At 49.7% G+C, this 27,122-nt stretch overlaps 1 pseudogene; it reads right to left on the reverse strand.

The window, feature by feature from the left end:
- Nucleotides 1-1,211: 1,211 nt before the first annotated feature.
- On the reverse strand, nt 1,212-26,023 carry LOC147098138 (uncharacterized; annotated as a pseudogene).
- Nucleotides 26,024-27,122: the final 1,099 nt, after the last annotated feature.

The raw sequence follows: 27,122 nt of genomic DNA on the forward strand, positions 1-27,122 counted from the left end.
TGAGGTGCTAACTGTCCGACCTGTACAGATCGCACCTCCCCCAGAACTGGTACCAATGCCCCATGAATCTGAAGCCCTCCCTCCTGCACCATCTCTCCAGCCACACATTCATCTGCTCTATCCTCCTATTGCTATACTCACTCGTGTGTGGCACCAGGAGTAATCCAGGGATTACTACCTTTGAGATTTTGCTTTTTAATCTCTTTCCTAGCTCCCTGAAATCTGCCTGCAGTACCTCATCCCTCTTCCTACCTATGTTGTAGGTACCGATATGGATAATTACCTCTGGCAGTTCACGTTCCCCCCTCAGAATGTTCTGGAGCCGTTCGGTGACATCCTTAACCCTGGCATCAGGGAGGCAACATACCATCCTGGAGTCACTTCTGTGGCTGCAGAAACGCCTGTCTGCTCCCCTAACTATCGAATCCACTACAACGTTTGCTTTCTCTATCTTCCTCCCTACCCCACTCTACAGCTGAGCCATCCGTGGTGCCATGGACTCGGCTCTGGCTGTACTCCCCACAGGAACCATTGCCCTCACCAATAATCAGAGCTGAATACTGGTTGGAGAGTGAAATGCACTCAGGGGACTCCTGCACTACCTGCCTGGTCCTGTTCTTCTGTCTGGTGGTCACCCATTCCCTCTCTGCCTGAGCACTCCAGATCTCTGGGGTGTCCACGTCCTGAAATGTGTTGTCCACGTCGCTCTAAGCCTCACAGATGCACCGAAGTGACGCCAGCTGCTGCTTAATCTCCGGAACATGGAGCTCAAGCTCCTCCATCTGAAGACACGTCCTGCACATGTGGTTGTCAAGGACACGGGAAGCATGCTGGATTTCCCACATGGCACAGGATGTGCATTCCACGGGACGGAGCTGACCTGCCATGCATTTATTTATTCGACTATTAACTAACTTTACAGAAACTTAAGAATAAAATGTATCTAATTTAAGTTATTAATATAACATAGTATTAACAGTTAATAATTTAATATTGTATTAATAGTTCGTAATTTAATGTAGTATTAACAGTAATTCATCTCCAAGCTCCTGCGTTATCCCTAACCCGCTAGTTAACCCCGGGCACCTAGCTTGAAGAGAAATAAAACGGTGTGACCTCTACCAGCGAATCAGTTACCAGCTATCCTGTGACATCACTGCTTTTTTCGAATCACCGCTCAGCTCCCTTTATTCTGCTAACGCCGCTCCCGCTCAGGCCCGCGCTCTGTCCTGGGCAATCTCCGCCTCTCCATTGATGCTGCTGCCACCGCTTCCACTGCTGCCACTCCCGCTCAGGCCCGCGCTCTGTCCTGGGCAATCTCCGCCTCTCCATTGATGCTGCTGCCGCCGCTTCCACTGCTGCCTCTCCCACTCAGGTCTGAACTCTCAATTACAGCGTGACTGTTAACACAGGCAGTGTAATCTATAACTGCTGACATAGGAACTTATAATGGGGAAAAATGCCTGGGAAATGCATGGAGACCAAAGAAACAGAGAGATGAAGCATGAACCCTTGTTGCGCACTGTGTTTGCTGACTGTACAGCTCCTCTGTCTATGAATCACTCCCTCAGTACTGCCCCTCCGACAGTGCAGTGCTCTCTCAGTACTGCCCCTCCAACAATGCAGCACTCCCTCAGTACTGCCCCTCCAACAATGCAGCGCTCCCTCAGTACTGCCCCTCCGAGAGTGCAGTGCTTTCTCAGTACTGCCCCTCCGACTATGCAGCGCTCCCTCAGTACTGCCCCTCCAACAGTGCAGCACTCGATCAATACTGCCCCTCCGAGAGTGCAGCACACCCTCAGTACTGCCCCTCCGAGAGTGCAGTGCTCTCTCAGTACTGCCCCTCCGACTATGCAGTGCTCCCTCAGTACTGCCCCTCCAACAATGCAGCGCTCCCTCAGTACTGCCCCTCCGACAGTGCAGCACTCGATCAATACTGCCCCTCCGAGAGTGCAGCACTCCCTCAGTACTGCCCCTCCGACACTGCAGCAATCTATCAGTACTTCCACTCCGACAGTGCAGTGTTCCCTCAGTGCTGCCCCTCCGACAGTGCAGCGCTCCCTCAGTACTGCCCCTCTGACAGTGCAGCACTCGATCAGTACTGCTACTCCGACAGTGAACCACTCCCTCAGTACTGCTCCTCCAACAGTGCAGCGCTCTCTTTGGAATGCCCCTCCGATAGTGTAGAGTTCACTCAGAACTGCCCCTCTGACAGTGAAGCGCTCCATCAGTACAGCCCCTCTGATACTACAGTGCTCCCTCAGTACTGCCCCTCTGACCGTGCAGCACTCCCTCAATACTGACACTCCGACCGTGCAGCACTCCATCAGTACTGCCCCTCCCACAGTGCTGCGATCTACCAGTACTGCCCCTCCAACTGTGCAGCACTCCCACATTACTGCGCCTCCGACAGTGCAGTGGCTCCCTCAGTACTGCCCCTCCGACAGTGCAGCACTCCCTCAGTACTGCCCCTCCAAAAGTTCAGCGCTCCCTCATTACTGCCCCTCTGACAGTGCAGCGCTGAATCAGTACTGCCCATCTGACAGTGTGGTGCTCCTTGAGTACTGGCGCTCTGACTGTGCAGGGCTCTCTCAGTGCTACCCCTCTGAAAGTGCAGCGCACACTCAGTGCTGCCCCTCCAACAGTGCAGCACTCCCTCAGTATTGCCCCTCCAAAAGAGCAGCACTCCTTCTGAAATGCCACTCCGACAGTGCAGCGCTCTCTCAGTACTGCCTCTCTGACAGTGCAGCGCTCCCTCAGTACTCACCCTCCATCAGTGCAGCACTCCTTCAGTACTGCCCCTCCGATAGAGCAGCACTCCTTCTGTAATGCCACTCTGACAGTGCAGCGCTCCCTCAGTACTCCCCCTCCGACAGTGCAGCGCTCCCTCAGTACTCCCCCTCCGACAGTGCAGCATTCCCTCAGTACTGCCCCTCTGAGATGGCAGTGCACTGGTACTTGAAACCAGAGATGTTCTGACTCAGATGCGAGAGTGCTAAACCCACTGAGCCATGGCTGACACTACACAGCCTAGTTACTTTTCTTTTGAAGGATGGTCACTGTGTAAAGGGGGCAGCCACAGTTGCATATCGCAAGGTCCCACAAACAGCAATGACCAGATAATCGGCTCATTTTTTTTTGAGCGATGTTGGTTGAGGCCTATATATCAGCCCCAGGACTCCTCCCCCATTCTTCTTCGAAATAGTGGAGTCTTTAATGTCCACCCGAGAGGGCTTGAGAGGATTGAGCTCATTTGCAATGCGTCCTCCTACAGTTGAATAGCCAGCCGAAAAGGCTGACACTTACACAATTGGGCCGCAGGTTGCTGCACAGTGATTCGCTGGGTTCATGTTTTTGAGGGTGCACAAGAGATTAATGGAACAAAGTACATTATCACTTATGTTGTCCTCTTTTTTCCCTCTTCTTACCTTAGTTAGGAGAAGGTTGGAGAAGATACCAACAATCCCATTGCCTGCTGCAGGAGGGGCCGTGCTTCTAATCATCTCTACGACTGTTGTTCATTCAATTGGCAATGCATGCAGGAGAACCAACAAGTGAATATGAAACAACTGGGGCCTGGCCCCTCCCTATCTCTGTGACCTCCTCCAGCCCCACAACTGCGACATCTCTGAGCTCCTCCAATTCTGGCCTCTTGCACATCCCCCATTTTACATTGTTCCACTATTGGCTGCAGTGCCTTCAGCTGCCTCGGCCCCAAGCTCTGGAATTCTTTCCCTAAAGCTCTCCACCTCACTCTCTTCCTTTTAGACTCTCTTTAAAACCTATCTCTGACTGAGCAGTTGGTCACCTGTCTTAATATCTCATTATGTGGCTCGGTGTCAAATCTTTGTTTGATAATCACTTCTGTGAAGAGCCTTGGGACGGTTTACTATGTTAAAGGGGCTGTGTAAATATAAGTTGTTGAAATATGGGTGCTGAAAGCAAACAGTGCTTTGGGACATGCTGAGGTCGTGAAAGGCACTATATAATTGCAAGTGTGCTGCACCCTCTCAATGGCCGAGACACCCTCCCTAAGGTAAGATATCTAAAACTGGACCCACAGAAATCTAACCAACACCAACAATAACAATTTGCAGAGGTTAGGGCCTAGGCAGCTGAAGGCACAGCCACCAATAGTGGAGTGATGGAAATCGGGGAAGTGCAAGAGGCCTGATTTTGGAAGAACGCAGAGATCTCAGAGAGTTGAAGGGCTGGAGGAGGTTATAGAGATAGGGAGGGGCAGAGGTCCATGGAGGGATTTGAAAACAAGAATTTTAAAATTGAAGCGTTGTTGCACCAGGAACCAATGTTGTAGGTCAGCGAGCAAAGCGAGCAGAGAAGGTTAAGGGGAGATTTCATCGAGGCATTCAAAATTCTGATTGGTTTTGATAGAGTAAATAAGGAGAAACTGTTCCCACTGGCAGGATGGTCGTTAACCAGAGGACAATGATTTATCATAAATGGCTAAAGCACCAGGTGTGGGGAAGAGGAGAATTTTTTTTTTACACAGCAAGTTGTGATGTGGAATGTGCTGCCTGAAAGGGCGGTGGAAGCAGATTCAATAATAACATTCAAAAGGGAATTAGACAAATAGTTGAAGAGAAGACATTTGCAAGGCTATTGGGAAAGAGCAGGGGAGTGGGACTAATTTGATGGCTCTTTCAAAGAGTCGGCATAGACACGATGGGCTGAATGGGCTCCCTCTATGCTGTAAGACACTATGATTTAGCACCTGTTTCCTCTCATTATTCCTCCGAAAATGTATCACCTCACGTTTCTCTGCATTAAATGTCATCCCTCTGCCGAATCTCCCAGTCTGTCTTTGTACTCCTGAAGTCCCATTAGTCCTCTTCACAGTTAATCATGTTTTGACCTGGATGACTTCAAGCTTCTTGAGTGTTGTTGGCGCTGCACTCGTCCAGGCAAGTGAAGAGATTCCATCACACTCCTGACCTGTAGATTGTGGATGGTGGAAAGGCTTTGGGAATCAGGAGGTGAATCACTCATTGCAGAATACCCAGCCTCTGACCTGCTCTTGTAGCCATTTTATCAATTTTCTGGTCAATGGTGACCCCCCAGGATGTTGATGGTGGGGGACTCAGTGATGGTAATGCTGTTGATTGTCAAGGGGTGGTGGTCAGACTCTCTCTTGTTGGAGATAGTCATTGCCTGGTACTTGTTGTATCCGTGTGTTAATGGAGACACGGAATGCAGGAGTTGGTTTACAGGTGTTTATTGAACAAAGTCTGGAGGTGAACGAAAAGATACAAGACACTATACAGGCTTATATAGCCCGAGTGGCCACTACCGGCATTACAGTACACAGGGGATCTTAAAGGTACATACACCACAATTCCTCCCCTATTAGACAACCAGTACATCATATTGTACATCCAGTATCACCGGATCGGAGGTAGATACTATGGGTATCTCTGCTTCATCATTAGGCGTATAGGGTTGTGGTGTAGGTTATCCCTTTTCAGATGACTGTATGATTTGGTCAGCATGGCGCCTTATTATGCTTTCTCCAATGTCCATGGTATACATCAGTGGTCCTAGTCGTGTGCAAATAGTTCCAGGCTGCCATTTCTCGGTACGGTAGTCCCGGGCCAAAACTTGTTGACCTATCTGGAAGGTTCTAGTTGGCCTTTCATTCATGCCTTGAAATTGCCGGTTCTCTACGTCCCTTCTGATGTTTGGCTTGATCAAATCCAGCCGGCATCTTAGTCTTCTATTGAAAAACATCATGGCGGGAGTTTGGTTTGTAACCACATGTGCTGCATTCCTGTATGTAAACAAGAAGTTATCCCCCTTATGTTGCAGATATATGTCTTCATTACCCATGGCCTTTATGGCCTTCTTGAAGGTCTGGACAAACCTTTCAGCTAATCTATTGGTGGCAGGATGGTATGGAGCGGACGTGTAGTGCTTAACCCCATTGTTTTTTAAGAACTTCCTGAATTCTTCGGACACAAATTGCAGTCCATTATCAGAACAGATCTGTTCAGGCAGCCCATTCCTGGCAAATATGGTCCTTAATACTGTGATGGTTTTTTCCGTGGTGGTGGAGGACATCTTTATTACCTCCGGCCACTTGGAGTGTGCATCAACCGCGATTAAGACCATTGAGTCCATAAATGGACCAGCATGAGATGAGGGCCACTCCCAAGGATGTAGAGGGGCTTGTGGTGGGGCGTTTTGGACCTTCTGGCATCCTAGACAGCTCTTGGTCATTTCTTTGATGTCTCCATCGATACCTGGCCACCACACAAACGCTCTGGCTAGGTTCTTCATTTTCACTCTACCCAGATGCCCCTCGTGAAGCTCCTTTAGCACTTTATCCTGGAGTTTGGGTGGAATCACCACTCTTGATCCACACATCAAGGTTCCTCGGCACACTGACAGCTGTTCTCTTCTTTGCGAGAATGCTGGCAACAGTGGTTTGCCATGTGCTGGCCATCCCTTCACCGTTAAATCGTTGACTCGTGAGAGAGTCGGGTCATTTCTCGTTTCCTTTTCAATGGTAGAATTTGTTACTGGTTGACATTCCACTATGGTTGAGTGGAACATCTCCACTGGGTCCACTATAGGTGCCTCTTCTACCATTGGCAATGGTAGGCGCGATAAACCGTCAGCATTCCCATGCTGTTTTGATCTTTTGTATTCTATGTCATATTGGTGTGCCCCTAGGAAAAGGGACCACCTCTGTAGCCTTTGCGCTGTCATAATGGGAACGCCCTTTTTAGGGTTGAATATGGAGACGAGGGGTTGATGGTCAGTCAACAAGGTGAAGTTTTGTCCGTGTAGGTAATGGTTGAATTTCTTCACTCCCATACCAGCCTGAGTGCTTCCATGTCGATCTGGGCATAGTTACGCTCAGCTGAGTTTAATGAGCATGACGCAAAAGCTATCGGCCGCTCCGAGCCATCAGGGAATCTATGGGAAAATACTGCTCCTATGCCATAAGGGGATGCATCGCATGCCAGTCTGATTGGCAGTGATGTGTTGTAATGAGCCAACACTTCCTTGGACGTGATCAAGCCTTTGCATTTATGGAAGGCACGTTTACAGTCTTCGCTCCATTTCCTAATTACTCCCGTTTGTAGCAGTGCGTTAAGTGGGTGCAGAACAGTTGACAAGTTCGATAAAAATTTATGATAGTAATTTATCAATCCGAGGAACGACCTTAATTGTGAGACATTTTCAGGTGCTGGGGCTTTTATGACAGCTTCAATTTTTCAGGTGACTTATGCAACTCTTCTTCGTTAATTATATGGCCACAATATGATATTTGTTTCTGGAAAAATTCGCACTTGGGGCGATTTGCTCGTAGGACCCGTTCTCTCAGCCTAGTGAGCACCTGCTCCAAATTGGCAAGGTGCTCGTTGTCGTTTTCTCCTGTTACAAGGATGTCGTCTAGGTAGCATTGAGTCCCCGGAATCCCTTGCAGGACTTGCTGCATAGCTCTTTGCCAGATAGCTGGAGCTGCTGCTACTCCGAAAACCAGTCGATTTGTGTGTGTTTATCATGAGATACTTTTTAGAGGCCTCCTCAACCTCCATCTGTAGATATGCCTGTGCCAAGTCAATTTTGGTGAAACGTTTCCCTCCGGATAGTGAGGCGAAAATATCTTCTATCCTCGGAAGAGGATACTGTACCGTGTGAAGAACCGGGTTTACAGTCACCTTGAAGTCCCCACAGATGCGAATTTTTCTCTGTTCTTCAGACTTATCATTATTCAACGTTTTCTTCATGACCGGGATGATGGGTGTTGCCCACTCGCTCCAATCTATCTTGGATAACACGTCTGCCTTTTCCAAATTCTCCAGCTCTGCTTCGACTGCTGGACGAATTGCGTATGGCAACGGCCTTGCCTTAAAAAACTTGGGAATTGCCGCATCTTCCACTTTTATTGAGGCGGTGACGCCTTTCAAGGTTCCTAGTTCCTGTTGAATCACTTCTTTGGCGTTGGCCAAGATGTCTTTTAATCGTTCAGGTTTGACGTCATCATCATTTCTTTTCTTACTGGTCGCCGTCAGTGCCTGAATGGAGTGCCAGTCTAAACGTATCTTCCTGATGCATTCATGTCCCAACAGCGGTGGACCACCATCTTGCAGAACGTATAAATACAACTTCTGTATTTCCTTGCCGTTGTATACAACAGGCACCCTTATTTTCCCTCTGGGGAATACTTTCTGCCCCGTATATGTCTTCAAGATAATGGATGTGTCTTTCAAAGGTATATGCAGAAATAGCCGCTCGTAATCCCGTTGACTTATGACGGTCAGAGCTGATCCTGTATCTAGCTCCATTTTAACTGGGGACCCCGCTATCCTGAGGGTAACCCAAATGGTCTGGTAATCTTCTTTGGCAATTACATTATGTAATTTGAGACAGCTTAGTCTCTTGTTTCCGAAGTCACTATCGCTCTTCTGGTCTTCGGAGCTAATGTCCGTCATCATTTGTACCTTTCTGTACTTTTCCTTATTGATATTTTTTCTGTCAGTGGATTTTTTGTTTCCAGATCAGCATACAAATTCAGTGTGACCCATCTTCCCGCATTGCCTGCATGCTTTGTCCTTGAACCAGCAGTCCCTCTGGTCATGGGTGGATCTGCCACAGCGATAACATCTCTCGAAACACCGTGTCATTTCATGGGTGCCGAAGTCCTGTGGCTTTTGCTGTATCTCTGCAGCTCCTCTTGCTGCTGCTTCGTATGATACAGCCACACTCAAAGCCTTGTCCAGTGTCAAATCTTTCTCAGAAAGTAGCCTTTTTTGTGTTCCTTCACTTAGGAGACCGCAGACGAATTTGTCTCGTAGAGAATCTGCCAGTCCTGCACCGAATTGGCAGTGCTTTGACAGCTTTCTTAATTCGGTGAGGTGATCAGCATTACTTTCATTCTTGTGCTGATTCCTCCTGAAGAATTTGAATCGTTCCGCTATCAGCAGCGGTGTTGGGTTTAAGTGCTCCTGTAGGGTATCAACAATCTCCTTAAAATTCTTGTCCATCAGTTTGCTGGAGTGATTAAGTTTTGTAACAGCCCGTATGTCCTTGCGCCCATCAGATTTAGAAGTATCGATGCCTTTTTATCATCCTCTACTTCATTCGCTGTGCAATATACCTCCACTCTTTCCACATATGTGGTCCAATCCTCTATATCACTAACGAAAGCAGTAATATTGCCAGTCTTAGGCATCCTGAAAATCAAAAATGGCGTCTCCCGCGCTTTCCTTTCTTCCCTGCCGAGAAACAAATGGTGCCTCCCGCGCTTTCCCGCCGCTGCCGCTGCTGACAACGCTGTTCTCCACGGTTTTTATTTACACAGGTATTTTTACTAGTCGGAGACTCGTTCCCGCCGGACTCTCTGGGACTTTTCCCTCCCTCTGCTTGGTCCAATGCTGACCTGCTTTGCAGCACCGGCCGTCTCCCGAGTGCTCCACCCTCCGTCTCTGTTTGCCTCCGCCTTCCAACTCGCTGCTTGGCCCCGCTGCAGAGCCACCCGATCGAGCCCCAGCCCGCCGCCCAGGAAGGATTAGTGCAGTACCTGCCATCAGCACGGCTAGCTGGTGAAACCACAGTTTTTTGTTTTTTTCCTTCGACCTTCATCTGAGGAATCAATCTCCTTGAGGTGCTGCCGAATTGCAGGTAAGTCCATTTCCAATTCGTCACCACTGTTGTATCCGTGTGTTAATGGAGACACGGAATGCAGGAGTTGGTTTACAGGTGTTTATTGAACAAAGTCTGGAGGTGAACTAAAACATACAAGACACTATACAGGTTATATAGCCCGAGTGGCCACTATCAGCATTACAGTACACAGGGGCTCTTAAAGGTACATACACCACAGTACTTGTGTGGCACAAATGTTGCTTGCCACATAAGAGCTCAAGGCTGAATATCATCCAGGTCTTGCTGCATGCGGTCACAGACTGCTTCATTATCTGAGGATTTGCGATTGGAACTAAAAGTTACAATCATCAGTAAACATCCCCAGTTCTGTCCTTATGATGGAGGGAAGGTCACTGATGAAGTAGCTGAAGATTGTTCAGCCGAGGACACTGCCTGAAGGAACACCTGCAGCGATGTCCTTGTGCTGAGATGATTGACCGCCAACATCCACAACTATCTTCCTTTGTGCTAGCTATAAGTTCAGCTAGTGGAGAGTTGTCCCCCTGGTTGCCAATGATTTCAATTTTAATAAAAGCATGTGCATTTCCTACATTGCAACAGTGATTACACTTCACAAGTACTTCATTGTGTGTTAAGTGCTTTGGGACGTCCTGAGGTCATGAAAGGTGCTATAGAAAGAGAAGAATTTTACTGGGGATCCTTGATGCCACACTCGGCCAAATGCTGACTTGATGTCAAGGGCAGTCATTCTCACCTCACCTCTGGAATTCAGCTCTTTTGTCCAAGTTTGGACTAAGGCTGTAATGAGGTCTGGAGCCGAGTGGGCCTGGCAGAACCCAAAAATGAGCATTAGTGAGTAGGTTATTTGTGAGTAAGTACCATTTGTTGGCACTGTCGATGGCACCTTCCATCACTTTGCTGATGACTGGCTGTAGACTGATAGGGCAGTAATTGGCCGGATTGAATTTGTCCTGCTTTTTCTGGACAGGACATACCTGGGCTGTTTTCCAGTGTTGGGTAGATGCCAGTGTTGTAGCTGAAATGGAAATGCTTGGCTAAAGGCACGTCCAGTTCTGGAGCACAAGCCTTCAGCACGACAGCTGGGATGTTGTCAGAGTTTGCAGCCTTTGCTGTATCCAGTGCACTCAGCCATTTCTTGATATTACGTGGTGTGAATCGAATTGGCTGAAGTCTGGCTTCTGTGATGGTGGGACTTCAGGAGGAGGCCGAAATGAATCTTCCATTCTGCACTTCTGGCTAAAGGTAGGTGATAATCAGCAGGAGGTTTCCTTGCCCATGTGCAACCAATTTGTGGACACCATCTCCCATAAACAGCAGTGTGATGAATGGCCAGACAATCTGTTCTTGATGTAGGTTAATGTATAAATATTGGCCCAGGACACGGGGGAGAACTCCGCTGCCCTTCATCGAACTAGTGCATGTGGGAAATTTTTACCTCCGCCTGAGAGGGCAAATGTCTCGGTTTAATGTCTGATCCAACAGAGGGGCTGAATGGCCTCCTACTCTCTCTTTGTAACAGTCTTGAGGAGCTGAATGGCCTCCCCCTGTTCCTATGCAACAGGCTCAAGCGGCTGAATGGGTCTGCTCCTGTTCCTATATAACAGCCTCGAGAAGCTTATTGGGCCTACTCCTGTTCCTGTGCAACAGGCTCAAGGGTCTGAATGGCCTCCTTCTGTTCCTGTGTAACACGTTCAAGGGCTGAATGGCCTCCTCCTGCTCCTATGTAACGAAATCAAGGGGCTCAATGGCCTCCTCTTGTTCCTATGTAACAGGCTCGAAAGGCTGAATGGCCTCCTCCTTTTCCTCTGCACAGGCTTGAAGCTCAGAATGTGTATCCTCCTGTTACTATGCAAAAGCACAGAGGTGCTGAATGGCCTCCTCCTACTCTTTGTAATAGTGTTGAGAGGCTGAATGGGCCTCCTCCAGTTCCTAATAACAGACTGAAGAGGGCTGAATGGCTGCCTGCTGTTCCTATGCAACAGGCACGAGGGGCTGAATGGCCTCCTTCTGTTCCTATGTAACAGGCTCAAGGGGCTAAATGACATGCACTTCCTATGCAACAGGCTCGAGGGCTAAATGGCCTCCTCCTGTTCCTATGTAACAGGCTCAAGGGGCTGAATGACATGCTCTTCCTATTTAACAGGCTCGAGGGCTGAATGGCCTCCTCTTGTTCCTATGTAAGAGGCTTGAGGAACTGAATGGCATCCTTCTGTTCCTTTTTAACAGTCTCGAGGAGCTGAATGGCCCAACTCCTGATCCTATGCAACTGTCTTGAGGGACTGAACAACCGCATCCTGTTCCAATGTTACAGGCTTGAGGAGCTGAATGGTCTGCCTTCTGTTACATAGAAACATACAAGATAGGAACAGGACTAGGCCATTCGGCCCCTCGAGCCTGCTCCGCCATTCAATGCGATCATGGCTGAACATCCAAATTCAGTACCCTGTCCCTGCCTTCTCCCCATACCCCTTGATCCCTTTAGCTTTAAGAAATATATCCAACTCCTTCTTGAATATATTTAATATATTGGGCTCTACTGCCTTCTGTGGTAGAGAATTCCACAGGTTCACCACTCTGGGTGAAGAAATTCCACCTCAGTTCTGTCCTAAATGGCCTACCCCTTATCCTTAGACTGTGACCCCTGGTTCTGGACTCCCCGACCATCGGGAACATCCTTCCTGCATCTAGTCTGTCCAGTCCTGTTAGAATTTTATCATTTTCAATGGGATCCCCTCTCATTCTTCTAAACTCCAGCGAGTACAAGCCCAATCGTCCTATTCTCTCCTCATACGTCATTCCTGCAATCATAGGTATCAGCCTGGTGAATCTTTGCTGCACTCTCTCCATAGCAAGAACATCCTTCCTCAGATAACCTCACATTTATCCACGTTATATTGCATCTGCCATGCTTCTGCCCAAGCACCCAACCTGTCCAAATCATCCTTCAGTTTCTCGGCATCCTCCTCACAGCACACACACCCACCCAGCTTTGTGTCATCTGCAAACTGAGAGATATTACATCTAGTTCCCTTGTCTAGATCATTAATATATATTCTGAATAGCTGGGGTTCAAGGGCCGATCCCTGCGGTACCCCACTAGTCACTGCCTGCCATTCGGAAAAAGACCCGTTTATTCCAACTCTTTGCTTTCCGTCTGCCAACCAGTTCTCTATCCATACCAATACCTTGCCCCCAATCCCATGTGCCTGAACTTTATGCGGGACCTTATCGAAAGCCTTCTTAAAGTCCAAAAAAACCACATCCACTGGTTCTCCCTTATCTGTTTTACTAGCTACATCCTCAAAAAATTCCAGTAGATTAGTCAAGCACGATTTACCTTTTGTAAATCCATGTTGACTTTGTCCGATCCTGTCACTGTTTTCCAAGTGCTCTGCTTTTACATCATTTATAATGGACTCTAGCATTTTCCCCAATACTGATGTCAGGCTTACCGGTCTGTAATTCCCCGTATTCTCTCTGCCCCTTTTTTTGAATAGTGGGGTAACATTAGGCACCCTCCAATCCATGGGTACTGTTCCAGATTCTATCGAATTCTATCGAGTTCTTATGCAACAGGTTCGAGGGTCTGAATGGCCTCACCCTGTTTCGATGTAAACGGCTCGAGGAGCTGTGTGGCCTCCTCCTGTCCTATGTAAGAGGTTTGAGGGGCTGAATATCCTCCTCCTGCTCCTATGGAACAAGGTCGAGCGGCTGAATGGGCCTTCTCCTGTTCCTATGCAACATGCTTATGAGGATAAATGGCCTCATCCTGTTCCAATGTGATTGGTGCAAGGGGGCCAGAATTCTTTCATAGAATGGTGTATTTTTCTGAATATGGCTTATCCTTCACACCACCAGCTTCTCAAGGGCAATTAGGAATGGGCAATAAATGCTGGCCTTGCCAGCAACGCCAGATCCCATGAACGAATAAAAAACAAATGTAACAGGCTTGAGTCAGCTAAATGGGCTCCTCCTGTTCCTATGTAGCAAGCTCAAGATGCTGAATGGACTCCAACTGTTCATCTGTAACATCCTCGAGTGGGCTGAATGGTCCTATTCCTGTTCCGATGTAAGAGGCGCGAGGGGCTGCAAGGCCTCCTCCTGTTCCTGTGTAGCAGGCTCACAGGGCTAAATGGCCTCATCTTGTTCCTATGTATCATGCTCAAGGTTCTGAATGGGCCTCCTCCTGTTACTATGCAACAGTCCCGTGGGGCTAATTTGTCAACTTCTGTTCCTGTGTAACAGGCTCGAGGGAGTGAATGGCCTCCTCCTGTTCGTTTGTAACAGCTTAGCGAAACTGAATGGTCTCTTCATTTTTGTGTGTAGCAGGCTCGAGGGGCTGAATGGGCCTCCTCCTGTTCCTATGCAACAGGCCCAAAGGGCAGAATGTCTGCTAAGCAGGCTCGATGGGCTAAATGGCCACCTCGTGGTCCTATGAAAAAGGGTCGAGGGTCTGAATGGCCACCTTCTGTTCCTCTGAAACAGCCTCGAGGGGCTGAATGTTCTGTTCCTGTTCCTATGGACCAGTCTTGACCTGCTGAATGGGCCTCCTCCTGGTCCTACTAATAGGCTCACGGGGGCTCAATGGCTGACTCCTGTTCCATAACATCCGGCTCGACGGGCTGAATCAGCCTACTTCTGTTACTATACAACAGGCCTGAGGGGCTGAATGGCCATATCCTGTTCCTTTTTAACAGACTGGAGGGGATGAATGGCCTCCTCCTGTTCCTATGTACCAGGCTCGAAGTGCTGAATGGATCTCTTCCTATTCCTATGCAACAGTCTCGACTGGCTCAGTGGCAAACTGCTGTTCCTATGTAACAGGTTCGAGGGGCTGTATGGCCTCCTCCTGTTCCATTGTAACAGGCTAAGGGCAGCTGTATGGCCTCCTCCTGTTCCATTGTTACAGGCTAAGGGCAGCTGTATGGCCTCCTCCTGTTCTGTTGTTACAGGCTAAGGGCAGCTGTATGGCCTCCTCCTGTTCTGTTGTTACAGGCTAAGGGCAGCTGTATGGCCTCCTCCTGTTCTGTTGTATCAGTCTCGAGGGGATGAATTGCCTCCTCGTGTTCCTGTTTAACAGGCTCGAAGTACTAAATGGGACTCTTCCTGTTCCTAAGCAACAGGCCCAAAGGGCTGATTGGCCCAATCATGTTCGTATGCAACAGGCCTGAAGTGTTGAATTACCTCCTCCTGTTCCTATGTAACAGGCTCGAGGCGTTGAATTGTCTCCTCCTGTTCTGATGCAACAGGCCCAAAGTGCTGAATGGCCTGTGTCACATGCTCGATGGACTAGATGGCCACCCCCTGTTCCTCTGTAAAAGGCTCGAGGGGCTGAATGGTCTCTTCCTGCTCCTATGTAACAGGCTCAAGGGGCTGAATGGTCTCTTCCTGCTCCTGTGTAACAGGCTCGGGGGGCTGAATGGTCTCTTCCTGCTCCTGTGTAAAAGGCTCGAGGGGCTGAATGGGCCTTCTCCTGTTCCTATGCAACAGGCCCAAAGAACTGAATGGCCTGTGAAACGGGCTTGATGGGCTAAATGGCCAATGGTCCTTTGTAAATAGCTCGAGGGGCTTGATGACCTACTCCTTTGCATATGTAACAGCCTCATGGGGCTGCAGGGGCCTCAACCTGTTCCTATGCAACAGACTCGAGGAGCTGATTGGCTTAATCCTTTTCCTATGTAAAAGGATCAAGATGCTTTATCGCCTTGTGATGTTAATCTGTAGCAGCTTCAAGGGGGCAAAATGGGGAGCCACCTATTCGTATGTACCATCTTCGAGGGGGCAGAATGGTACCACACCTGTTCCTATGCAATAGGTTTGCAGGGCTTATTGGCCTCCTCCTGTTCCTATGTAACAGGCTCAAGGGGCTAAATGACCTCTTCTTGTAGCTATGTAACATTCTCGAGGGGAAGAATGGACTTCTTGTGTTCATAAGTAACAGCCTCGTGAGGCTGAATGGGCCTCATCCTGTTCCAATGAACATGCTCAAGGGGCTGAAAGGCCTCCTCCTGTAACTATGTAACAGGCTCACGGTAGCTGAACGGTCTCCTCCTGTTTCAACATATGGGCTTGAGGGGCTGAATGACCTCCTCCTGTTCCTATGTAGCAGGCTCGAGGGGCTGAATGGCTGAATCATGTTCGTATGCAACAGGCTTGAATGGCAGAATTGAGTCCTCCTGTTCACATGCAACAGCTTAAGGGGCTGGCCGGGCCTCGTCCTGTTCCTATGCAACAGCCTTGAGGGGCTGGCTGGTCCTCATCTTGTTCCTATGCAACAGTCTCAAGATGCTTATTGGGCCTACTCCTGTTCCTTTTAACAAGCTCACGGGGCTCATTGACATCTTCTTCCTATGCAACAGCTCAAGGGCCTGCAAGGTCCTCCTCCTGTTCCTAGGCAACAGTCTCAGGATTCTTCTTGGGCCTACTCCTGTTCCTATACAACTGGCTCGAGGGGCTGAATGGCCTCCTCATGTTCCTATCTTACCGGCTCCATGGGGTAAATGGCCACCTCCTGTTCCAACATAACTGCCTCGAGGGACTGAATGGACTCCTCCTTTTCCAATGAACATGCTCAAGGGGCTGAATGGTCTCCTCCTGTACCTAGGTAACAGGTTCACAACAGCTGAACGGTCTCCTCCTCTTTCAACATATGGGCTTGAGGTGCTGAATGACCTCCTGCTGTTCATATGTAACAGGCTCGAGGGGCTGAATGGCTGAATCATGATCGTATGCAACAGCCTTGAATGGCAGAATTGCGTCCTCCTCTTCCTATGCAACAGCCTTAAGGGGCTGGCTCGGCCTCGTCTTGTTCCTATGCAACAGCCTCGAGGGGCTGGCTGGTCCTCCTCTTGTTCCTATGCAACAGTCTCAAGATGCTTATTGGGCCTACTCCTGTTCCTTTTAACAAGCTCACGGGGCTCATTGACATACTTTTCCTATGCAACAGCTCAAGGGGCTGCATGGTCCTCCTCCTGTTCCTAGGCAACAGTCTCAGGATGCTTATTGGGCCTACTCCTGTTCCTATACAACTGACTTGAGGGGCTGCATAGCCTCCTCCTGTTCCTATGTTACAGGCTCCATGGGCTAATTGGCCACCTCCTGTTCCTACGTAACTGCCTCGAGGGGCTGAATGGCCGCCTCCTTTTCCTGTGTAACAGCCTGAAGGGTCTGAATGGCCTATTCCTATTCCTATTCCTAAGCAGTATTCCTATTCCTAAGCAGTAGGCTCCAGTGTCACGATGGCCTCCCCCTGTTCCCTCATAACAGTTTTGAGGGGCTGATTGGCCTTCTCCTGTTCCTATGTAACAGCCTTGAGGGGCTGAGTGGACTTCTCCTATTCCTATGCAACAGTCTCGAGAGGCTCTATGACCTCCTCCTGTTCCTTTGTAACAGGCTCGAGAGGCTGAATGGCGTCCTCTTGTTCCTTTGTAACAATCTCGAGGAGCTGATTGGTCCTCCTCCTTTTCCTATGCAACAGCCTTGAGGGGCTGAATGGACTTTTCCTATTCCTATGCAACAGTCTTGAGAGGTTCTATGGCCTCCTGTTCCTATGCAACAGTTTCAAGGGGCTGAATGGACTCCTCTTGTTCCTATGTAACAGGATCAAGGGGCTTAATGGCCTCCACCTGTTCCTATACAACAGGCTCGAGGGGCTGAATGGCCTAATCATGTTCCTATGCATCAGTTCAAGGGGCTGAATGGCCTCCTGCTTTTCCAATGTAACAGGCTTGAGGGGCTGGTTGGCCTCCTCCTGATCCTATGCAACACACCCAAGGGGCTGAATGGCCTACTCCTGCACTTATGTAACAGGCTCGATGAACTAAATGGTCACCTCCAGTTCCTATGCAACAGACTCGAGTGGCTAAATGGCATAATCATGTTCCTATGTAACTGGCTCAAGGGGGCTGTATGGAATTCTCCTTTTTCTGTGCTATGATCTCGAGGGACTGATTGGACCAACTCCTGATCCTAACAAAAGGCTCGAGGGGCTGCATCAGCCGACTCCTGTTCATATGCTACAGGCTCGAGATGATTATTGGGCCTACTTCTGTTCCTATACAACTGGCAAGAGAGGTTTAATGACCTCCTCCTGGTACTATATAACAGGCTTCAGGGTGCAGCACGGGCCTCCTCCTGTTCCTGTGCAACAGGCTAGAGGAGCTTAATGGGCCTCCTCCTGTTCCAGAGTAACAGGTTCGAGGGACTGAATGGGCCTCCTCCTGTTCCAGTGGAACAGGCTCGAGGGAAAGAATGGGCTTCCTCCTGTTCCAGTGTAACAGGCTCGAGTGACTGAATGGGCATCCTCTTGATCCTGTGTAACAGGCTCGAGGGGCTGAATGGGCCTCTTCCTGTTTCTATATAACAGGCTCAAGGAGCTGAATTGGCCTCCTCCTGTTCCTGTACAACAGGATCGAGGGGCTAAATGGGCCTCCTCCTGTTCCTGTGTAACAGGCCCGAGGGGCTGACTGGCAACATCCTGTTCCATTTTAACAGACTCGAGGGGATGAATGGTCGGCTCCTGTACCTATGTACCAGCCTCGAAGTGCTGAAAGTATCTCTTCCTATTCCTATGCAACAGTCTCGATTGGCTAATTGGCCACCTGCTGTTCCTATGTAACAGGTTCAATGGGCTGTATGGCCTCCTCCTGTTCCATTGTAACAGGCTAAGAGCAGCTGTATGGCCTCCTCCTGTTCCATTGTAACAGGCTAAGGGCAGCTGTATGGCCTCCTCCTGTTCCACTGTATCAGTCTCGAGGGGATGAATTGCCTCCTCATGTTCCTATTTAACAGGCTCGAAGTGCTGAATGGGATACCTTCTGTTCCTATGCAACAGGCCCAAAGGTCTGATTGGCCTAATCATGTGTTATATGCAACAGGCTCGAAGTGCTGAATTGCCTCCTCCTGTTCCTATGCAACTGCTTCAAGGGGCTGGATGGGCCTCCTCCTGTTACGATGCAACAGGCCCAAAGGACTGAATGGCCTGGGTCAGAGGCTCGATGGAATAGATGGCCACCTCTTGTTCCTATGTAACATTCTCGAAGGGCTGAATGACCTCCTCCAGTTCCTATGTAACATTCTCAAAGGGCTGAATTGCCTCCTGCTGTTCCTATACAATTGGCAGGAGAGGTTTAATGGCCTCCTCCTGGTCCTATGTAACAGTCTCAAGGGGTTGAATGGTCTCCTCCTGGTCCTATGTAACAGGCTCAAGGGGCTGAATGGTCTCCTCCTTTTCCAATGTAACAGGCTCGAGAGGCTGAATGCCCTCCTCTTGTTCCTATGCAACATGCTTGATCGGTTGAATGGGCCTACTCCTGATCCTAAGCAACCGGATCCAGTGACTAAACAATCTCCACCTATTTCTAATTTATAGGCTCGAAGAGCTGAATGGTCCTCCTCCTGTTCCTATGCAACAGCCTTGAGGGGCTGAATGGACTTTTCCTATTCCTATGCAACACTCTTGAGAGGTTCCATGGCCTCCTGTTCCTATGCAACAGGTTCAAGCGGCTGAATGGCCTCCTCTTGTTCCTATGTAACAGGATCGAGTGGTTTAATGGCCTCCCCCTGTTCCTATGCAACATGCTCGAGGAGCCGAATGGCCTAATCATGTTCCTATGCATCAGTTCAAGGGGCTGAATGTCCTCCTGCTTTACCAATGTAACAGGCTTGAGGGGCTGGTTGGCCTCCTCCTGATCCTATGAAACACGCCCAAGGGGCTGAATGGCCTACTCCTGCACCTATGTAACAGGCTCGATGAAATAAATGCTCTCCTCCAGTTCCTAAGTAACAGACTTGAGGGGCTAAATGCCCTAATCATATTCCTATGTAACTGGCTCAAGAGGGCTGTATGGTATTCTCCTTTTTCTGTGCTATGGTCTCGAGGGACTGAATGGACCAACTCCTGATCCTAACAACAGGCTCGAGGGGCTGCATCAGCCGACTCCTGTTCATATGCTACAGGCTCGAGATGCTTATTGGGCCTACTCCTGTTCCTAAACAACTGGCAGAAGAGGTTTAATGGCCTCCTCCTGGTCCTATATAACAGGCTTCAGAGTGCAGAATGGGCATTCTCCTGTTCCTGTGCAGCAGGCTCGAGGAGCTTAATGGGCCTCCTCCTGTTCCAGTGTAACAGGCTCGAGGGAAAGAATGGGCCTCCTCCTGTTCCTGTGCAACAGGCTCAATGGGCTGAATGGGCCTCCGCCTGTTCCTATATAACAGTCTCGAGGGGCTGAATGGGCCTCCTCCTGTTCCTATGCAACAGGCCCAAAGGGCAGAATGTCTGTTAAGCAGGCTCGATGGGCTAAATGGCCACCTCCTGGTCCTATGAAAAAGGTTTGAGGGGCTGAATGGCCTCCTTCTGTTCCTCTGAAAGAGCCTCGAGGGGCTGAATGGTCTGTTCGTATTCCTATGGACCAGTCTCGACCTGCTGAATGGGCCTCCTCCTGGTCCTAATAATAGGCTCACGGGGACTCAATGGCTGACTCCTGTTCCAAAATATCCGGCTCGACAGGCTGAATCAGCCTACTTCTGTTACTATACAACAGGCCTGAGGGGCTGAATGGGCATATCCTGTTCCTTTTTAACAGACTGGAGGGGATGAATGGCCTCCTCCTTTTCCTATGTACCAGGCTCGAAGTGCTGAATGGAGCTCTTCCTATTCCTATGCAACAGTCTCGATTGGCTAAGTGGCAAACTGCTGTTCCTATGTAACAGGTTCGAGGGGCTGTATGGCCTCCTCCTGTTCCAGTGTAACAGGCTAAGGGCAGCTGTATGGCCTCCTCCTGTTCCATTGTAACAGGCTAAGGGCAGCTGTATGGCCTCCTCCTGTTCTGTTGTATCAGTCTCGAGGGGATGAATTGCCTCCTCGTGTTCCTGTTTAACAGGCTCGAAGTACTGAATGGGTCTCTTCCTGTTCCTAAGCAACAGGCCCAAAGGGCTGATTGGCCCAATCATGTTCGTATGCAACAGGCCTGAAGTGTTGAATTACCTCCTCCTGTTCCTATGTAACAGGCTCGAGGGGTTGAATTGCCTCCTCCTGTTCTGATGCAACAGGCCCAAAGTGCTGAATGGCCTGTGTCACATGCTCGATGGACTAGATGGCCACCTCCTGTTCCTCTGTAAAAGGCTCAAGGGGCTGAATGGTCTGCTTTTGTTTCTTTGTAACTGTCTGGAGGTATTGAATGGTCTCTTCCTGCTCCTATGTAACAGGCTCAAGGGGCTGAATGGTCTCTTCCTGCTCCTATGTAACAGGCTCGAGGGGCTGAATGGTCTCTTCCTGCTCCTGTGTAACAGGCTCGGGGGGCTGAATGGGCCTCCTCCTGTTCCTATGCAACAGGCCCAAAGAACTGAATGGCCTGTGAAACGGGCTTGATGGGCTAAATGGCCAATGGTCCTTTGTAGATAGCTCGAGGGGCTTGATGACATACTCCTTTTCATATGTAACAGCCTCATGGGTCTGCAGGGGCCTCAACCTGTTCCTATGCAAAAGGCTCGAGGAGCTGATTGGCTTAATCCTTTTCCTATGTAAAAGGATCAAGATGCTTTATCGCCTCGTGCTGTTAATCTGTAGCAGCTTCAAGGGGGCAAAATGAGCAGCCACCTATTCGTATGTGCCATCTTCGAGGGGGCAGAATGGTACCACACCTGTTCCTATGCAATAGGTTTGCAGGGCTTAGCGGCCTCCTCCTGTTCCTATGTAACAGGCTCAAGGGGCTAAATGACCTCTTCTTGTAGCTATGTAACATTCTCGAGGGGAAGAATGGACTTCTTGTGTTCATAAGTAACAGCCTCGTGAGGCTGAATGGGCCTCATCCTGTTCCAATGAACATGCTCAAGGGGCTGAATGGCCTCCTCCTGTAACTATGTAACAGGCTCAAGGCAGCTGAATGGTCTCCTCCTGTTTCAACATATGGGCTTGAGGGGCTGAATGACCTCCTCCTGTTCCTATGTAACAGGCTCGAGAGGTTGAATGGCTGAACCATGTTCGTATGCAAAAGGCTTGAATGGCGGAATTGCTTCCTCCTGTTCGTATGCAACAGCCTCGAGGGGCTGGCTGGTCATCCTCTTATTCCTATGCAAAAGTCTCGAGAAGCTTATTGGGCCTACTCGTGTTCCTTGTAACAATCTCCCGGGGTTCATTGACATCTTATTCCTATGCAACAGCTCAAGGGGCTGCATGGTCCTCCTGTTGTTCCTAGGCAACAGTCTCAGGATGCTTATTGGGCCCACTCCTGTTCCTATACAACTGGCTCGAGTGGCTGAATGGCCTCCTCCTGTTCTTACCTTACTGGCTCCATGGGGTAAATGGCCACCTCCTGTTCCTACGTAACTGCCTCGAAGGGCTGAATGGAATCCTCCTTTTCCTATGAACATGCTCAAGTGGCTGAATGTTCTCCTCCTGTACCTATGTAACAGGCTCACGGTAGCTGAACGGTCTCCTCCTGTTTCAACATATGGGCTTGAGGGGCTGAATGACCTCCTCCTGTTCCTATGTAGCAGGCTCGAGGGGCTGAATGGCTGAATCATGTTCGTATGCAACAGGCTTGAATGGCAGAATTGCGTCCTCCTGTTCACATGCAACAGCTTAAGGGGCTGGCCGGGCCTCGTCCTGTTCCTATGCAACAGCCTCGAGGGGCTGGCTGGTCCTCATCTTGTTCCTATGCAACAGTCTCGAAATGCTTATTGGGCCTACTCCTGTTCCTTTTAACAAGCTCACGGGGCTCATTGACATCTTTTTCCTATGCAACAGCTCAAAGGGCTGCATGGTCCTCCTCCTGTTCCTAGGCAACAGTCTCAGGATGCTTCTTGGGCCTACTCCTGTTCCTATACAACTGGCTCGAGGGGCTGAATGGCCTCCTCCTGTTCCTATGTTACAGGCTCCATGGGGTAAATGGCCACCTCCTGTTCCTACATAACTGCCTCGAGGGGCTGAATGGACTCCTGCTTTTCCAATGAGCATGCTCAAGGGGCTGAATGGTCTCCTCCTGTAACTATGTAACAGGTTCACAACAGCTGAACGGTCTCCTCCTCTTTCAACATATGGGCTTGAGGGGCTGAATGACCTCCTCCTGTTCCTATGTAACAGGCTCGAGGGGCTGAATGGCTGAATCATGATCGTATGCAACAGCCTTGAATGGCAGAATTGCGTCCTCCTCTTCCTATGCAACAGCCTTAAGGGGCTGGCTCGGCCTCGTCTTGTTCCTATGCAACAGCCTCGAGGGGCTGGCTGGTCCTCCTCTTGTTCCTATGCAACAGTCTCAAGATGCTTATTGGGCCTATTCCTGTTCCTTTTAACAAGCTCACGGGGCTCATTGACATTTTTTTCCTATGCAACAGCTCAAGGGGCTGCATGGTCCTCCTCCTGTTCCTGGGCAACAGTCTCAGGATGCTTATTGGGCCTACTCCTGTTCCTATACAACTGACTCGAGGGGCTGCATAGCCTCCTCCTGTTCCTATGTTACAGGCTCCATGGGCTAATTGGCCACCTCCTGTTCCTACGTAACTGCCTCGAGGGGCTGAATGGCCTCCTCCTTTCCCTATGTAACAGCCTGAAGGGTCTGAATGGCCTCTTCATATTCCTATTCCTAAGCAGTATTCCTATTCCTAAGCAGTAGGCTCCAGTGGCACGATGGCCTCCTCCTGTTCCCTCGTAACAGTTTTGAGGGGCTGAATGGCCTTCTCCTATTCCTATGTAACAGCCTAGAGGTGCTGAGTGGACTTCTCCTATTCCTATGCAACAGTCTCGAAAGGCTCTATGACCTCCTCCTGTTCCTTTGTAACAGGCTCGAGAGGCTGAATGGCCTCCTCTTGTTCCTTTGTAACAATCTCGAGGAGCTGATTGGTCCTCCTCCTTTTCCTATGCAATAGCCTTGAGGGGCTGAATGGACTTTTCCTATTCCTATGCAACAGTCTTGAGAGGTTCTATGGCCTCCTGTTCCTATGCAACAGTTTCAAGGGGCTGAATGGCCTCCTCTTGTTCCTATGTAACAGGATCGAGGGGCTTAATGGCCTCCACCTGTTCCTGTACAACAGGCTCGAGGGGCTGAATGGCCTAATCATGTTCCTATGCATCAGTTCAAGGGGCTGAATGACCTCCTGCTTTTCCAATGTAACAGGCTTGAGGGGCTGGTTGGCCTCCTCCTGATCCTATGCAACACGCCCAAGGGGCTGAATGGCCTACTCCTGCACTTATGTAACAGGCTCGATGAACTAAATGGTCACCTCCAGTTCCTATGCAACAGACTCGAGTGGCTAAATGGCATAATCATGTTCATAGTGGTTAGCACTGTTGCCTCACAGCTCCAGGGACCCGGGTTCGAATCCGGCCTCGGGTGACTGTCTGTGTGGAGTTTGCACATTCTCCCCGTGTTTGTGTGGGTTTCCTCCGGGTGCTCCGGTTTCCTCCCACAGTCCAAAGATGTGCAGGTTAGATTGATTGGCTATGATAAAATTGACCCTTAGTGTTAGGGGGATTAAATACGTGGGGTTACGGGGATAGGGTGGGATATGTGTTGGTGTTGGTGTAGGGGTTACGGGGATCGGGGGTGGGATATGTGTTGGTGCAGGCTCGATGGGCCAAAATGGCCTCTATCTGCACTGTGAGGTTTCTGTGATTTCTGTGAAGGGGGCTGTATGGCATTCTCCTTTTTCTGTGCTATGGTCTCAAGGGACTGAATGGACCAACTCCTGATCCTAACAACAGGCTCGACGGGCTGCATCAGCCGACTCCTGTTCATATGCTACAGGCTGGAGATGATTATTGGGCCTACTTCTGTTCCTATACAACTGGCACGAGAGGTTTAATGGCCTCCTCCTGGTACTATATAACAGACTTCAGGGTGCAGAACGGGCCTCCTCCTGTTCCTGTGCAACAGGATCGAGGAGATTAATGGGCCTCCTCCTGTTCCAGAGTAACAGGTTCGAGGGACTGAATGGGCCTCCTCCTGTTCCAGTGGAATGGGCTCGAGGGAAAGAATGGGCCTCCTCCTGTTCCAGTGTAACAGGCTCGAGGGACTGAATGGGCATCCTCTTGATCCTGTGTAACAGGCTCGAGTGGCTGAATGGGCCTTTGCTTATTTCTATATTACAGGCTCGAGGAGCTGAATGGGACTCCTCCTGTTCCTGTGCAACAGGATCGAGGAGCTGAATGGGCCTCCTCCTGTTCCTGTGTAACAGGCCCGAGGAGCTGAATGGGCCTCAACCTGTTCCTGTGTAACAGGCCCGAGGGGCTGACTGGCCATATCCTGTTCCATTTTAACAGGCTCGAGGGGATGAATGGTCGGCTCCTGTACCTATGTACCAGCCTCGAAGTGCTGAAAGTATCTCTTCCTATTCCTATGCAACAGTCTCGATTGGCTAATTGGCCACCTGCTGTTCCTATGTAACAGGTTCGATGGGCTGTATGGCCTCCTCCTGTTCCATTGTAACAGGCTAAGGGCAGCTGCATGACCTCCTCCTGTTCCATTGTAACAGGCTAAGGGCAGCTGTATGGCCTCCTCCTGTTCCATTGTAACAGGCTAAGGACAGCTGTATGGCCTCTTCCTGTTCCACTGTATCAGCCTCGAGGGGATGAATTGCCTCCTCATGTTCCTATTTAACAGGCTCGAAGTGCTGAATGGGACACCTTCTGTTCCTGTGCAACAGGCCCAAAGGTCTGATTGGCCTAATCATGTGTTATATGCAACAGGCTCGAAGTGCTGAATTGCCTCCTCCTGTTCTTATGCAACTGCTTCAAGGGGCTGGATGGGCCTCCCCCTGTTACGATGCAACAGGCCCAAAGGGCTGAATGGCCTATGTCAGAGGCTCGATGGAATAGATGGCCACCTCCTGTTCCTATGTAACATTCTCGAAGGGCTGAATTACCTCCTCCAGTTCCTATGAAACATTCTCAAAGGACTGAATTGCCTCCTCCTGTTCCTATACAACTGGCAGGAGAGGTTTAATGGCCTCCTCCTGGTCCTATGTAACAGGCTCAAGGGGCTGAATGGTCTCCTCCTTTTCCAATGTAACAGGCTTGAGAGGCTGAATGCCCTCCTCTTGTTCCTATGCAACATGCTTGATCAGTTGAATGGGCCTACTCCTGATCCTAAGCAACCGGATCCAGTGACTAAAGAATCTCCACCTGTTTCTATTTTATAGGCTCGAGGAGCTGAATGGTCCTCCTCCTGTTCCTATGCAACAGCCTTGAGAGGCTGAATGGACTTTTCCTATTCCTATGCAACAGTCTTGAGAGTTTCTATGGCCTCCTGTTCCTATGCAACAGGTTCAAGGGGCTGAAAGGCCTCCTCTTGACCCTATGTAACAGGATCGAGTGGCTTAATGGCCTCCCCCTGTTCCTATGCAACATGCTCGAGGAGCCGAATGGCCTAATCATGTTCCTATGCATCAGTTCAAGGGACTGAATGGCCTCCTGCTTTACCAATGTAACAGGCTTGAGGGGCTGGTTGGCCTCCTCCTGATCCTATGAAACACGCCCAAGGGGCTGAATGGCCTACTCCTGCACCTATGTAACAGGCTCGATGAACTAAATGGTCACCTCCAGTTCCTAAGTAACAGTCTCGAGGGGCTAAATGCCCTAATCATATTCCTATATAACTGGCTCAAGGGGACTGTATGGTATTCTCCTTTTTCTGTGCTATGGTCTCGAGGGACTGAATGGACCAACTCCTGATCCTAACAACAGGCTCGAGGGGCTGCATCAACCAACTCCTGTTCATATGCTACAGGCTCGAGATGCTTATTGGGCCTACTCCTGTTCCTAAACAACTGGCACAAGAGGTTTAATGGCCTCCTCCTGGTCCTATATAACAGGCTTCAGAGTGCAGAATGGGCCTCCTCCTGTTCCTGTGCAACAGGCTTGAGGAGCTTAATGGGCCTCCTCCTGTTGCAGTGTAACAGGCTCGAGGGGCTGAATGGGCCTCCTCCTGTTCCTGTGCAACAGGCTCGAGGGGCTGAATGGGCCTCCTGCTGTTCCTGTGTAACGGGCTCGAGGGGCTGAATGGGCCTCTTCCTGTTCCTATATAACAGGCTCGAGGAGCTGAATGGGTCTCCTCCTTTTCCTGTGTAACAGGCCCGAGGAGCTGAATTGGCCTCCTCCTGTTCCTGTGTAACAGGCCCGAGGGGCTGACTGGCCACATCCTGCTCCTTTTTAACAGACTCAAGGGGATGAATGGCCGGCTCCTGTACCTATGTACCAGCCTTGAAGTGCTGAAAGTATCTCTTCCTATTCCTCTGCAACAGTCTCGATTGGCTAAGTGTCACCTGCTGTTCCTGTGTAACAGGTTCGATGGACTGTATGGCCTCCTCCTGTTCCATTGTAACAGGCTAAGGGCAGCTGAATGGCCTCCTCCTGTTCCATTGTAACAGGCTAAGATCAGCTGAATGGCCTCCTCCTGTTCCATTGTAACAGGCTAAGATCAGCTGTATGTCCTCCTCCTGTTCCATTGTAACAGGCGAAGGGCAACTATATGGCC

Source organism: Somniosus microcephalus, chromosome 30, assembly GCF_052327205.1.
Source record: "Somniosus microcephalus isolate GS21.2 chromosome 30, FLI_Smic_1.0, whole genome shotgun sequence".
In the NCBI taxonomy this organism is placed as follows: Eukaryota; Metazoa; Chordata; class Chondrichthyes; order Squaliformes; family Somniosidae; genus Somniosus; species Somniosus microcephalus.